This window comes from Capra hircus, chromosome 12 (assembly GCF_001704415.2).
Source record: "Capra hircus breed San Clemente chromosome 12, ASM170441v1, whole genome shotgun sequence".
NCBI classification, from domain to species: domain Eukaryota; kingdom Metazoa; phylum Chordata; class Mammalia; order Artiodactyla; family Bovidae; genus Capra; species Capra hircus.
Window position 1 is genome coordinate 69,054,733 of NC_030819.1, and position 12,681 is coordinate 69,067,413.

Here is a 12,681-nt window from a genome sequence, read left to right on the forward strand (position 1 = left end):
CTTTCCTAAAATCAGCTTGAACATCTGGAAATTCACAGTTCATGTATTGCTGAAGCCTAACTTGGAGAATTTTGATCATTTCTTTACTAGCATGTGAGATGAGTGCAATTGTGCGGTAGTTTGAGCAATCTTTGGCATTGCCTTTCTTAGGGATTGGAATGAAAACTGATCTTTTCCAGTCCTGTGGCCACTGCTGAGTTTTCCAAATTTGCTAACGTATTGAGTGCAGCACTTTCACAGCATCATCTTTCAGGATTTGAAATAGCTCAGCTGGAATTCCATCACATCCACTAGCGTTGTTCATAGTAATGCTTCCTAAGGCCCACTTGACTTCACATTCCAGAATGTCTGGCTCTAGGTGAGTGATCACACCATTGTGATTATCTGGGTCGTGAAGATCTTTTTTGTATGGTTCTTTTGTGTATTCTTGCCACTTCTTTTTAATATCTTCTGCTTCTGTTAGGTCCCTACCATTTCTGTCCTTTATTGAGCCCATCTTTGCATGAAATGTTCCCTTGGTATCTCGAATTTTCTTGAAGAGATCTCTAGTCTTTCCCATTCTATTGTTTTCCTCTATTTCTTTGTATTGATCACTGAGGAAGGCTTTCTTATCTCTCCTTGCTATTCTTTGGAACTCTGCATTCAAATGGGTATATCTTTCCTTTTCTCCTTTGCTTTTCACTTCTCTTCTTTTCACAGCTATTTGTAAGCGCTCCTCCGACAGCCATTTTGCCTTTTTGCATTTCTTTTTCTTGGGGTTGGTCTTGATCCCTGTCTCCTGTACAACGTCAGAACCTCCTCCATAGTTCATGAGGCACTCTATCAGATCTAGTCCCTTAAATCTATTTCTCACTTCCACTGTATAATCATAGGGATTTGATTTAGGTAAAAAATGAATGGTCTAGTGGTTTCCCCCACTTTCTTCAATTTAAGTCTATATTTGGCAATAAAGAGTTCATGATCTGAGCCACAGTCAGGTCCTGGTCTTGTTTTTGCCAAGTGTATAGAGCTTCTCCATCTCTCCATCTTCTCCATGACTGAGGGTAGGACTTCTTAATGTACTAATGTGTTAAGAATTTCCTAGAGAGAGAAGAGGGTATTAAGTATTTCTTAAAATGACTTGTCCCATAAAACTCTTTCCGTGATCAGTACTTTTGGAATGTTGATTTTGGAGGCAGCATGGTTAGCAAATTCTGTGGAACTAGATTTTCTGGGTTCAGATGCCACCTCCTCCACCCCTGGATAAACCCCTTCGTCTTTTCAGCTTCTTCCACGGTAAAATAATGGTAACTACCTTACAAATTTTTAGGAATCTTTTTTTTGATTTGATATTTTAAAGCGTTTTGAATACCGACTGGCATTAATAAATACCCTGTGATGGGTGCATGTGTATGTGTTCAGTAAATCAATGAATGCATCCACCTCTCTTGCCTTGTCTACTAGTTTACTATACTCCCTGGGCACCTTTGTCAATATTTGAAGCTTCATTGCCTTAATACTTAGGAATAATTATCAAGCATGTACTTGGTGCTTGATAAGTGTTGGTTGAAAATAAATGGATAAATCGATCTCATTCCATAGTAGGAGGTCAGTAAGTGTTTTATCATTATGAACAACCAAGTTAAAGAACACCCGCATTTTAACATTGATAAGAATTGGTTCTGGAAGAGCAGAATCCATCAAATAACTCTAGTCAAGGTTCTGGTGCTCAGAGTGCATAGGTAAGGGGGAAAAAAATCTCTTTTACTCCCAGAGTGTGTCACATACCATATCAGAACTCTGGAGAATAGACTTTAACTAGTTAGTGAAAAGAATTAGATTAAGGACACTTAGCTAACTTTTTCAGCTTTTTCTCAAAGTCTTAATTAAAGTTACTTATTTATCCAAAAGCACTACTTTCCCTTATATACACCAGAAGGTGCTGATCTCAAGTTCACCTTGATGTATATTGATCATGTGTTTCCAGACAATTCAACCAAGATTTTGAATTGTTGGAAAGGAATAGTTGAGCTAAAAAAATGCAGCTGATAGACAGAAGGTAAAAAATGGATTGAAAAAACTAAGGAACAATTTTAGAAAGAAGATAGAAGACTAGAGTGACTTAGAATTTGCACTACATGGAAAAAGGAGTCAAATATTAAGCTTCCTGGACAGAGGCAAGAAGAAGCAGGAGCACCAGACAGGTTTGGGGGCCCCACAAGTGCTCTTTCTCAGAAAAACGCTATAGGTCATTGCTCTTTGGAGGAATCTTACTGGTTGTGATATTCCATATAATGTCATCTGAAAGTAAAACTGAAAGGTAATCAATCCAAAACCATTTGTTAAGACTTATCATGAAAATAGGGCTTCCTTGGTGACTTAGATGGTAAAGGATCCACCTGCAATACCGGAGACCCTGGCTCGATCCCTGGGTTGGGAAGATCCCCTGGAGAAGGGAATGAAGGGAATGGCAACCCACTCCAGTATTCTTGCCTGGAGAATCCCATGGATAGAGGAACCTGGAGTGCTATAGTCCGTGGGTCTCAAAGAGTCAGCCACAACTGAGCTACTGAGCACAAAGCATACATCATGAAAATAGACTGAAAAGAAGAGAGATTTGTTGTAATGCAGTGTTTTTCAAACTGGGGTTCCCAGGTCCCTGAGCCCTAAGGATGCATTCTTGGGTATCTGAGAATTCTCAGCAAGACTTTCCAGATATGTTTTTATTATGGTGTATCAAACTAACCACCCCTCCAAATCAACAAATAGATAATCTAGATTATTTGTATGCACATTATTGGGTAGAAATATGGCAGATATTTCTGTTCATTTCAGTGCCTGAGTTTACTGTGGTGTAGAGAGAATAACAGTTCAGTTCAGTCGCTCAGTCGTGTCCTACTCTCTGTGAATAGAGAGAATAACAAGCAGATGAAATCTGAAAGTGAAATGTTCACACCAAGGGAGAGCCAAACGACGCCATGCAGAGCTGAAGTGACGTCAGTTCAGCTGAAGCTGAAGTCAAATGACTCTGTGACTCAGGAATATTTAGAAAACATCCCCCAATTCTGTTTGTCTACAATGTTTAGAGCAGAGATGCTAGAGGTATCCTACCGTGCTTTATCCTAAATCCTGATCTGTAAACAGAACATGTTGGAGATGGGAAACCTTTATATATATATATATATTAGGACAGAGGAGCCTGGAGGGCTACAGTCCATGAGATTGCAAAGAGTAGGACATGACTGAGCAACTAATGCTTCTACTCCTGGTAGAAGGAGTAGAAGGCAATCTAAACTTTGCTTCTAGGTTTTGAGTCTATTGGATGTGGCAATACCCACCAAGATTCATGGCTGAGGAGACTGTCTAGGAAGATAGGGTTGTTGTCAGTTAAATGGTGCTTCCTGTGTCTTAGCCAGGCATAGACATGGTAGAGGGGTCTGGATGATGGAAGGAACTTGGTGTACAGAAAAGAGGGCACACTTCATAATTACCTGCATGTGCTGACAACGGATTTCTCCACAAACACAACTGTGGACAGAGGATTTGAAGATCAGATAGTCACTTTCACTGGTCAAGCACACTCTCTCCTACCATACATATGCCTTGATGTGAACTTGGGGTAAAGCAAGGCAAACCCTAAATTGACTCTGAGATTAAGTTTCTACTGCCCTGAAAGTGAAAGCATTAGTTGCTCAGTCATGTCTTACTCTTTGCAATCTCATGGACTGTAGCCCTCCAGGCTCCTCCGTCCTTGGAATTCTTCAGGCAAGAATACTGGAGTGGGTTGCCATTCTCTTCTCCAGGGGATCTTTCTGACCCAGAGATCAAACCTGGGTCTTCTGCCTTGCAGACAGATTCTTTTCCATCTGAGCCACCTGGGAAGCCCTAGCAGATGACAGCTAAAAAGAAAAATTAAATTGAGTCACTGAAATAATGGAGAAAATAAGCTTTCGATACACCAAAATTTATAGACAAAAGTGCATGCCTCTATGATATCAATTATAGGCACACAAACTCAAATGAAGCTGGACCATGACAGATAAATCCCCATTCTTGTTGAGAGCTGTGAACTATTTTTAACAAAATAAGATTGTGTGTTGTGTTAAATTAACATTCATTGGAATTGTATTAGTTTTGTAGTTTTATGTGTAATTAGTTTTGGCTTTTTAATTGTTTAAGAGCTAAAAGAATTCTACCCAATTTTATGCTTTTACATATTGACTAACATAATACCACTAATTCACATCCCAGCATTATCGTCTACTAGAATATTTTTCCTTTAATAGAGGTCCAGAAGTTTTTACATATGAGAAACACTACTGTCAAGACAAAGACAATAAACTTCAAGGAATCCTAGAACATGAAATTAAGATGTAAAACTTGGAGGCTGATTTTTAGCTTTGATCAGAAACTGGCTGGCACTAATGCTGCAAAACAATTTTAGTTAATTATAGAAGCTACTTTTGTATAAATAAAATCATTCCTTCTCAATCACCATTTAGTGCATTGAGCATATATTAGATATCAGACCTTGTGCTAGGAACTGTGAATATATGAAGTAAAACAACTCCTGCTTTCAAATAGGGGCTTCAACTATAGGGAAATGTATGTATACAATTGGACTTCCCCAGTGGCTCAGCAATTCAGGAGCCACAGGAGACCCAGGTTTGATCCCTTGGTCAGGAAGATCCCCTGGAGGAGGGCATGACAACCCGCTCCAATATTCTTGCCTGGAGAATCTCATGGACAGAGGAGCCTGGTGGGCTATAGTCCACAGGGTTGCAAAGAGTTGGGCAAGACTGAAGCGACTTAGCAGGTACACATGTATACTAAGATAATGCTATGCTTGGAGTCTGAACAATATTGCAGTGAGAACACAGCATATTATTAGTCCCCTTTTTGTAGAAGTAGATGTGGTATGTTGCAAAAGTGGTTCAAAATGTATCCCCTCCCTGGGTCCATGACCTTGTAAGTCTCCCTTGTAGAAGTGGAGTCTCCTTTCCCACTCCTTGAACTTGGGCTGATCTTGTGACTTGCTTTGGCCAATAGGACGCATCAGCCATGACAATGTATCAGTTCTGTGCCATCACACACTCCGCTCTTGTTTTTGAAACCCTTGTTGCCACCACGTGAACAAGCCCAGGAGAGCTTCCTCGGGCGTGAGACACAGCATGGAGCAGAGGCAAGCTCTCTGGCTAAGGATCCCCTTCACGTCCCCACTGACAGCTAAGCACAGACACGCAGGGAAACCCAGCTAAGACCACATGGACCAGAAGAGTTGAGCCCAGCTTAAATTGGCAGCCCATAAAATTATGAGATAAATACACAATTGTTGTTTTAAGCCACTGAACTTTGGAATGGTGTGTTATACAAGAAATGCTAACTGAGAGTTGTTTGCAGAACACTTCACCAGGGAGGTAACAAATGACCTGGGCATTGAAGGAAGAGGTTTCTACAGACAGAAAAGAGTGGGGAAGAAAAGGTGTTTCCAGCAAAATAGGACACATAAGCCAAGGCATGGGGACTTGTGTTCATGGTGTTCTGGTAACAACCACACTGTAGTTTTGGGCATGAAGAGTTTAGATCAAGAATACGAAGGGCTGAAGACAAAATGATAAGGTATGGGAAGAGAGGTCTTTATAAGTGGTAATAATAATAATAACTTATCAAAGTGTCAGAGAAGGAGAATGGGGAGGGTGCCTATGAAAGGATCACTTTGAGGAGAATATGGCCAGCTGTGTTCAGTGAGCTCCGTTAAAGTGAAGATAAGGAAAAATTGATTGGATTTAGCAGTGATGAGAAAGACACTGGTGATTTCTGAAGATTGATTGTTTTGTGTGTGCAGGCTTTTTCCTTCCAGGAAAGGAAATTGTCTTACAGAGAAGAAAATAAAAAATAGTGAAGACAGCTCTAATTTATTATCACATCATCAAGCTCAGATGAGCATCTTCAGTGTGTGAATTCTAGGGTTAATATGCAGGATAATCTCTTGCTCTGTCTCAGCTAAGTGCAGTTTGTGATTTCTTCTTTCCTGCTGATCATGCAGGTGTTAGGTTTTTTCCCTCCTCCATAATGAGGATGTATTGCTTGTGAGCTGCGGGAGATGCAACTTATTTCTTGATGTTTCTATTAAGCATCTCTCAGTAACTTCAAATGCCTGAGATCATTACAGTCTTTGGACTTTATCATTGGCACTTATATAACACACCTTTGGGAATAACTCTGAGCACATGGATTTGGAATAAGCACCAATTCTCTGTGGAATTAGAGAAAATAGAAAAGGATTAAAAGAAAACCTGTAAAAAATCTTTCAGAACTGAACTGAATAGATCTGGAAATGTGTCTTCTATGTTGTGTTCTTTCTAAAAAATGAAACAAAACCAAAACGTGGATTCTGTCATTTCCCCACTATTGACTCCCCATGGCTACAAGAAATATAAAGTCTCCTCTTTCTCTTGGTGAATTTAGTTAAATCCCTAACATTTACCACAGCAGTTACATCCTGGCTCCTCAGCCCCAAGAGAAAATAGCCCTGGCCTATAGCAATCCACCATTTATTGCTCTTGTTCCTACTACTAGCACCTCTGCAGCAAGCTGCACCTCAGTGCTTCGTTGTATAGGCTTCTGGAATTTTGGCCAAGGGGAGATCACAAACTATTTGATGCTCAGTAAGCAGACTACATACAAAGATGGTTAGAGTGTAGACATCATTAAACATAATGTTACATCAGTTCCTTCATCACTTTTCCGTCACCGAAATCATACTGCTAGTGCTGGCATGTTGTGTACCTGTGTGTGTATACGTATGTGTCTGTGTGTGTACTTGTGTGTGGAAAATTCTTTTTTGTCACTCCTAATGACCCCCTCTCTTTGGAGCAGTCCTGAAAAAATCTGAACACCTTCCCTGAACGCCAAAGCATCATTTATCTCATCCTAGTTCCTGAGTATCAAGGCACACTTCTCTCCAGTCCTAGTAGCCCATTTGTTAGGGAAATTAAGTAGTCTTGTTTTAAGCTTCAGAGACAAAGCAGTGCAGGCCTCTGACCTTGCTTCTAACCTGCCAGGACACTGCTCTGACTGGGAGTGACTGTGAGTGACTGCCTGCTGTGAGTGCAAGATTTGCAGCACCATACAGTCAGCAAAAACAAGACCAGGAGCTGACTGTGGCTCAGATCATGAGCTCCTTATTGCCAAATTCAGACTGAAATTGAAGAAAGTAGGGAAAACCACTAGACCATTCAGGTATGACCTAAATCAAATCCCTTATGATTATGAAGTGAGAAATAGATTTAAGGGACTAGATCTGATAGACAGAGTGCCTGATGATCTATGGATGGAGGTTTGTGACATTGTACAGGAGACAGGGATCAAGACCATCCCATGGAAAAGAAATGCAAAAAAGCAAAATGGCTGTCTGGGGAGGCCTTACAAAAAGCTGTGAAAAGAAGAGAAGTGAAAAGCAAAGGAGAAAAGGAAAGATATAAGCATCTGAATGCAGAGTTCCAAAGAATAGCAAGGAGAGATAAGACAGCCTTCCTCAGTGATCAATGCAAAGAAAAAGAGGAAAACAACAGAATGGGAAAGACTAGAGATCTCTTCAAGAAAATTAGAGATACCAAGAGAACATTTCATGCAAAGATAGACTCAATAAAGGACAGAAATGGTATGGACCTAACAGAAGCAGAAGATATTAAGAGGTGGCAAGAATACACAGAAGAACTGTACAAAAAAGATCTTCATGACCAAGATAATCACAATGGTGTGATCACCCACCTAGAGCCAGACATCCTGGAATGTGAAGTCAAGTGGGCCTTAGAAAGCATTACTACGAACAAAGCTAGTGGAGGTGATGGAATTCCAGTTGAGCTGTTTCAAATCCTGAAAGATGATGCTGTGAAAGTGCTGCATGCAATATACCAGCAAATTTGGAAAACTCAGCAGTGGCCACAGGACTGGAAAAGGTCAGTTTTCATTCTAATCCCAAAGAAAGGCAATGCCAAAGAATGCTCCAACTACCACACAATTGCACTCATCTCACATGCTAGTAAAGTAATGCTCCAAATTCTTCAAGCCAGGCTTTAATAGTATGTGAACCGTGAACTTCCAGATGTTCAAGTTGGTTTTAGGAAGGGCAGAGGAACTAGAGATCAATTTGCCAACATCTGCTGGATTATGGAAAAAGCAAGAGAGTTCCAAAAAAACATCTATTTCTGCTTTATTGACTATGCCAAAGCCTTTGACTGTGTGGATCACAATAAACTGTGGAAAATTCTGAGGGAGATGGGAATACCAGACCACCTGACCTGCAGGCCAGGAAGCAACAGTTAGAACTGGTCATGGAACAACAGACTGGTTCCAAATAGGAAAAGGAGTACGTCAGGGCTGTATATTGTCACCCCGCTTATTTAACTTCTATGCAGGGTACATCATGAGAAACACTGGACTGGAAGAAACACAAGCTGGAATCAAGATTGCCAGGAGAAATATCAATAATCTCAGATATGCAGATGACACCACCCTTATGGCAGAAAGTGAAGAGGAACTAAAAAGCCTCTTGATGAAAGTGAAAGAGGAGAGTGAAAATGTTGCCTTAAATCTCAACATTCAGAAAACGAAGATCATGGCATCTGGTCCCATCACTTCATGGGAAATAGATGGGGAAACAGTGGAAACAGTGTCAGACTTTTTTTTGGGGGGCTCCCAAATCACTGCAGATGGTGATTGCAGCCATGAAATGAAAAGACGCTTACTCCTTGGAAGGAAAGTTATGACCAACCTAGGTAGCATATTCAAAAGCAGAGACATTACTTTGCCAACAAAGGTCCGTCTAGTCAAGGCTATCGTTTTTCCAGTAGTCGTGTATGGATGTGAAAGTTGGACTGTGAAGAAAGCTGAGCACCGAAGAATTGATGCTTTTGAACTGTGGTGTTGAAGACTCTTGAGAGTCCCATGGACTGCAAGAAGATTGAAACAGTCCATTCTAAAGATCAGTCCTGGGTGTTCTTTGGAAGGACTGATGCTAAAGCTGAAACTCCACTACTTTGGCCACCTCATGAGAAGACTTGACTCATTGGAAAAGACTGTGATGCTGGGAGGGACTGGGGGCAGGAGGAAAAGGGGATGATAGAGGATGAGATGGTCGGATGGTATTACCGACTCGATGGACGTGAGTTTGAGTGAACTCCGGGAGTTGGTGATGGACAGGGAGGCCTGATGTGCTGTGATTCACGGGGTCACAAAGAGTTGGACATGACTGAGCAACTGATATGACTGACTGAGATAAGATGGGGGAGGAACCTTGAGATTGTTGAGTCCCTGGAGGAGGTCTGGGCAACCACTCCCAGGACGTAACAACATTCCAAGATTTACAGAACAAAACAGCATTAACATGAAACCAGAGCTGCAATTGGCTCACAGATTGATGATGCTCTCCATTTGCCTCCTGGGATTATAAGCGGGAACTTGGAATTGCAATCTTTGAAGTCTCACTCGTGGAGTGTAGGTGCTGCCTGGGGCCCTTGCCAATTAGGACTCCAGATGTTCTGTGACAGGAGACTTCCCAGCTCTGTTTGAGTCTGCGTGTTGCTTGAAACCCAATTTGGTGATGCATTCTCTGCTCTTTCTATTTCTCTTTTCTTTTAATGTTAGTATGTTGAAAGTAAGCTAGATAATTCTCTAAGAAATAAATGCATTATTTATTTGTATATAATGAGTGGCTTATTTCGTTAACAAATCCTTTGAACCTGAGATGAAAGTGAAAACTTTTGGCAAAACGCCATTGGCTCTTGGGGTTGGCAGACCTCATTTCCATGGAGGGAAGGAGTTGAGTCTCCTCTCTCCATGTATGCCTCCCCTCATCTAAAATAAACCTCTGGTATATCCTCTTTACCACCTCACCTCTTTCCCTTTCTGCCATCCATTTTCACTTTTCTCTATCCATCTTTTCCTCCAGTTTGCCCTCAGATTTCATGTTGTTAGGTGTGGGTCTTTCTGCTTCAACAAGCCCTTTTTTGAACCCAGACTCCATTTCTCCTGTGCTGGGAACTATGACTAGAAAAGCCATGGCCCCTTTGCTGAGGAAGATCCCCAAATACTTGCTTTTTAAATCCACTAGAGACTACCAGCCTAGAATCTTCTCCAAACTAGGTAATGTGCCACTCTTGACATCCCCTGGGTCTGCCTCTGTGCTTGCCACCTTGTAAATTCACCTGTTCTTGAACTCTTGGTGCCTTGGTTTTCTCCTGAGTGGTATTAATAATATTATCTACCTCAAGGTGTAGTTGGTAGGAATTATAATAATGCATGTTAGCCTAGGACATAGTGCTTTGCGAGTGTAAGATGTCATAAGTATTATTCCATGCACTTTCCCAGGCCTGGGTGTACAGCCTGAACAAATCAGAAATAGTAGTCTGTTCCTTAAAAAAATTACATTTTAGGGGAAGATAGCTATTTAACAACGAATAATCATGAGGTTAAACAAACAAAGATCTTTCTGTTGTCTTACATTTAGCATGTCTACATGCTCCATTTCAGTTGTTTCAGTTGAAAACTTTCTTATGTTGTATGCAGGACAAATACCATTCTTCCCATTTTGCAGATGAGAAAATCGAGGCTTCAGTGGAATATGTGATCTTCTTAAGTTTTTATACCTTATGTAAGTGCTCTGACTACAAGGCTAAGGTTTCCTCCACTGTTTCAGGTTCTTCCTTCCAGACCTCTCTCTCTCCTGGAACAGATAAATACATGAAGCCTCTGGACACACATGGCCAGAATGCTGGATGCTGTCAAGGCTGTTGGGATAGGCTTTTATTTGAATTATAAAAAGGAATGTTTTTCCTAAGTTTGTTCATACAGGTTGATTATATATTGTTTATTTATTCATTTTGGCAATGTGATCTAGGACTTTCTGACATCCTTCCAGAATAATCTAGTACAGTTCCATTGAGTGAAAGCAGCTCCTTTCTCCTGGAGGCGCCAGCTGGTCCTTCAGGGGAGTACATTTGGCAAATTTCACACTGCAGTTTTCACTTTTACTGTGCTTCTGGATCAGCAGTCTAATTAAACTACGTAGAATATTGTTGAGTCATGTATGACAGTTTCAGCCAATGGAGAGTAAGTCATATCACTGATCTTGTTAAGTACTTTTCTTGTTGTACTCCAAGTAAAGACTGCTGAAGCAAAAATAATTACTTTAAGAATGAGCATATATTTGAACACTGCTTCCAGGGATGATATATTTCAAGCATGCTACCTGTGTTATCCCTAAACAAAAGGGATAATTAGACGTTTATTTCTGTATCTAAGGAGATTATTTTGAAAGAATGTACTTTGCCTTCTCAAAGTACATTTCAACTTGGAAAACAAACCTTAGTGACATACGAAATAGTCTTTACTTTTTAAATTCAGGGATAATTGGTTTAAAAATAACCTACAAAAACAAGTCCAAAATGACAAAATGGCAATAAGAACACACATATCAATAATTACCTTAAATGTAAATGGATTAAATACTCCAGCCAAAAAACATAGACTAGCTGAATAGATAAAGAAATAAGACCCTTTTATACCTTATCCACAGGAAACCCACTTCAGATCTAGAGACGCATATAGACTGAAAGTGAGGGGATGGAGAAAGGTATTCCATGCAAATGGAAATCAAAAGAAAGCTGGATTACCAATACTCCAGAGAAAATAGACTTTAAAATAAAGACTATTACAAGAGACAAAGAAGGACAGTACATAATAATCAAGGGATCAATCCAAGTAGAAGATATAACATTGGAAATATATACGCACCCAACACAGGAGCACTTCAATGTATAGGGCAAATGTTAAGACTAGATATCCTTGTCTTTTCCTTATCTTAGAGGTAAAGCACTCAGTCTTTCACTGTTAAGTCTGATGTTGGGTATAGGTTACTTGCAGACTCCTTTTTGTCAAGTTGGGGACGTTTCCTTCTCAAATTCCAATAGCTAGCTTGTTGAGAGTTGTATGAACGGGCACTGAATTTTGTCGACTTTTTTTTTTTTTGCATCTGTTGAGATAATCATGTGGTTTTTGTTCATTGCTCTGTTGTTAGGTATATTTCATTAATTCTAGGGATAGCATTGCAGATTGATAGTTGTTTACTCAGTATTTTAAAGATGTTACTCTACTCTTATTTTGCTTGCTTTGTTTCTTAAAAGAGATATTCTGGGTTCCTTTTGTTTTTTCCTGTAGATAGCATGTCTTTTTTCTCTGGTTGCTTCTAAGATTTTTCTTTATTGCTGTTTTTGAGCAACGTGCTTCTGCTGTGCCATGCTTTAATTTTCTTAATGTTTCTTGAGATTGGAATTCATTGAATTCCTTAGATATGTGGCTTTACGGTTATTAATAAATTAGGAAATATTTATCTGCTAATTTTCAAATATTGTTTGTCTCTCCCTTCCAAGAGACTTTAGCTACTAATATATTAGGTTGTTTGGAGTATTAATAATTTCACAGCTTCCTGATGGTTTATTTAAAAAGCTTTTCTCTCTCTCATTTTGGGTAGTTCCTATTGCCAAGTCTTCAAGTTCACTGATCTTTTCTTCTACAGTGTGTAATCGGTTATCAATCCTTTCCAATGTTATTTTTCTTCTCCTACATTGTAATTTTTACTTCTAGAAATTTGTCTTGGGTATCTTAAAAATATTTTGTTCATTTTTGATTAACTCATTTTTC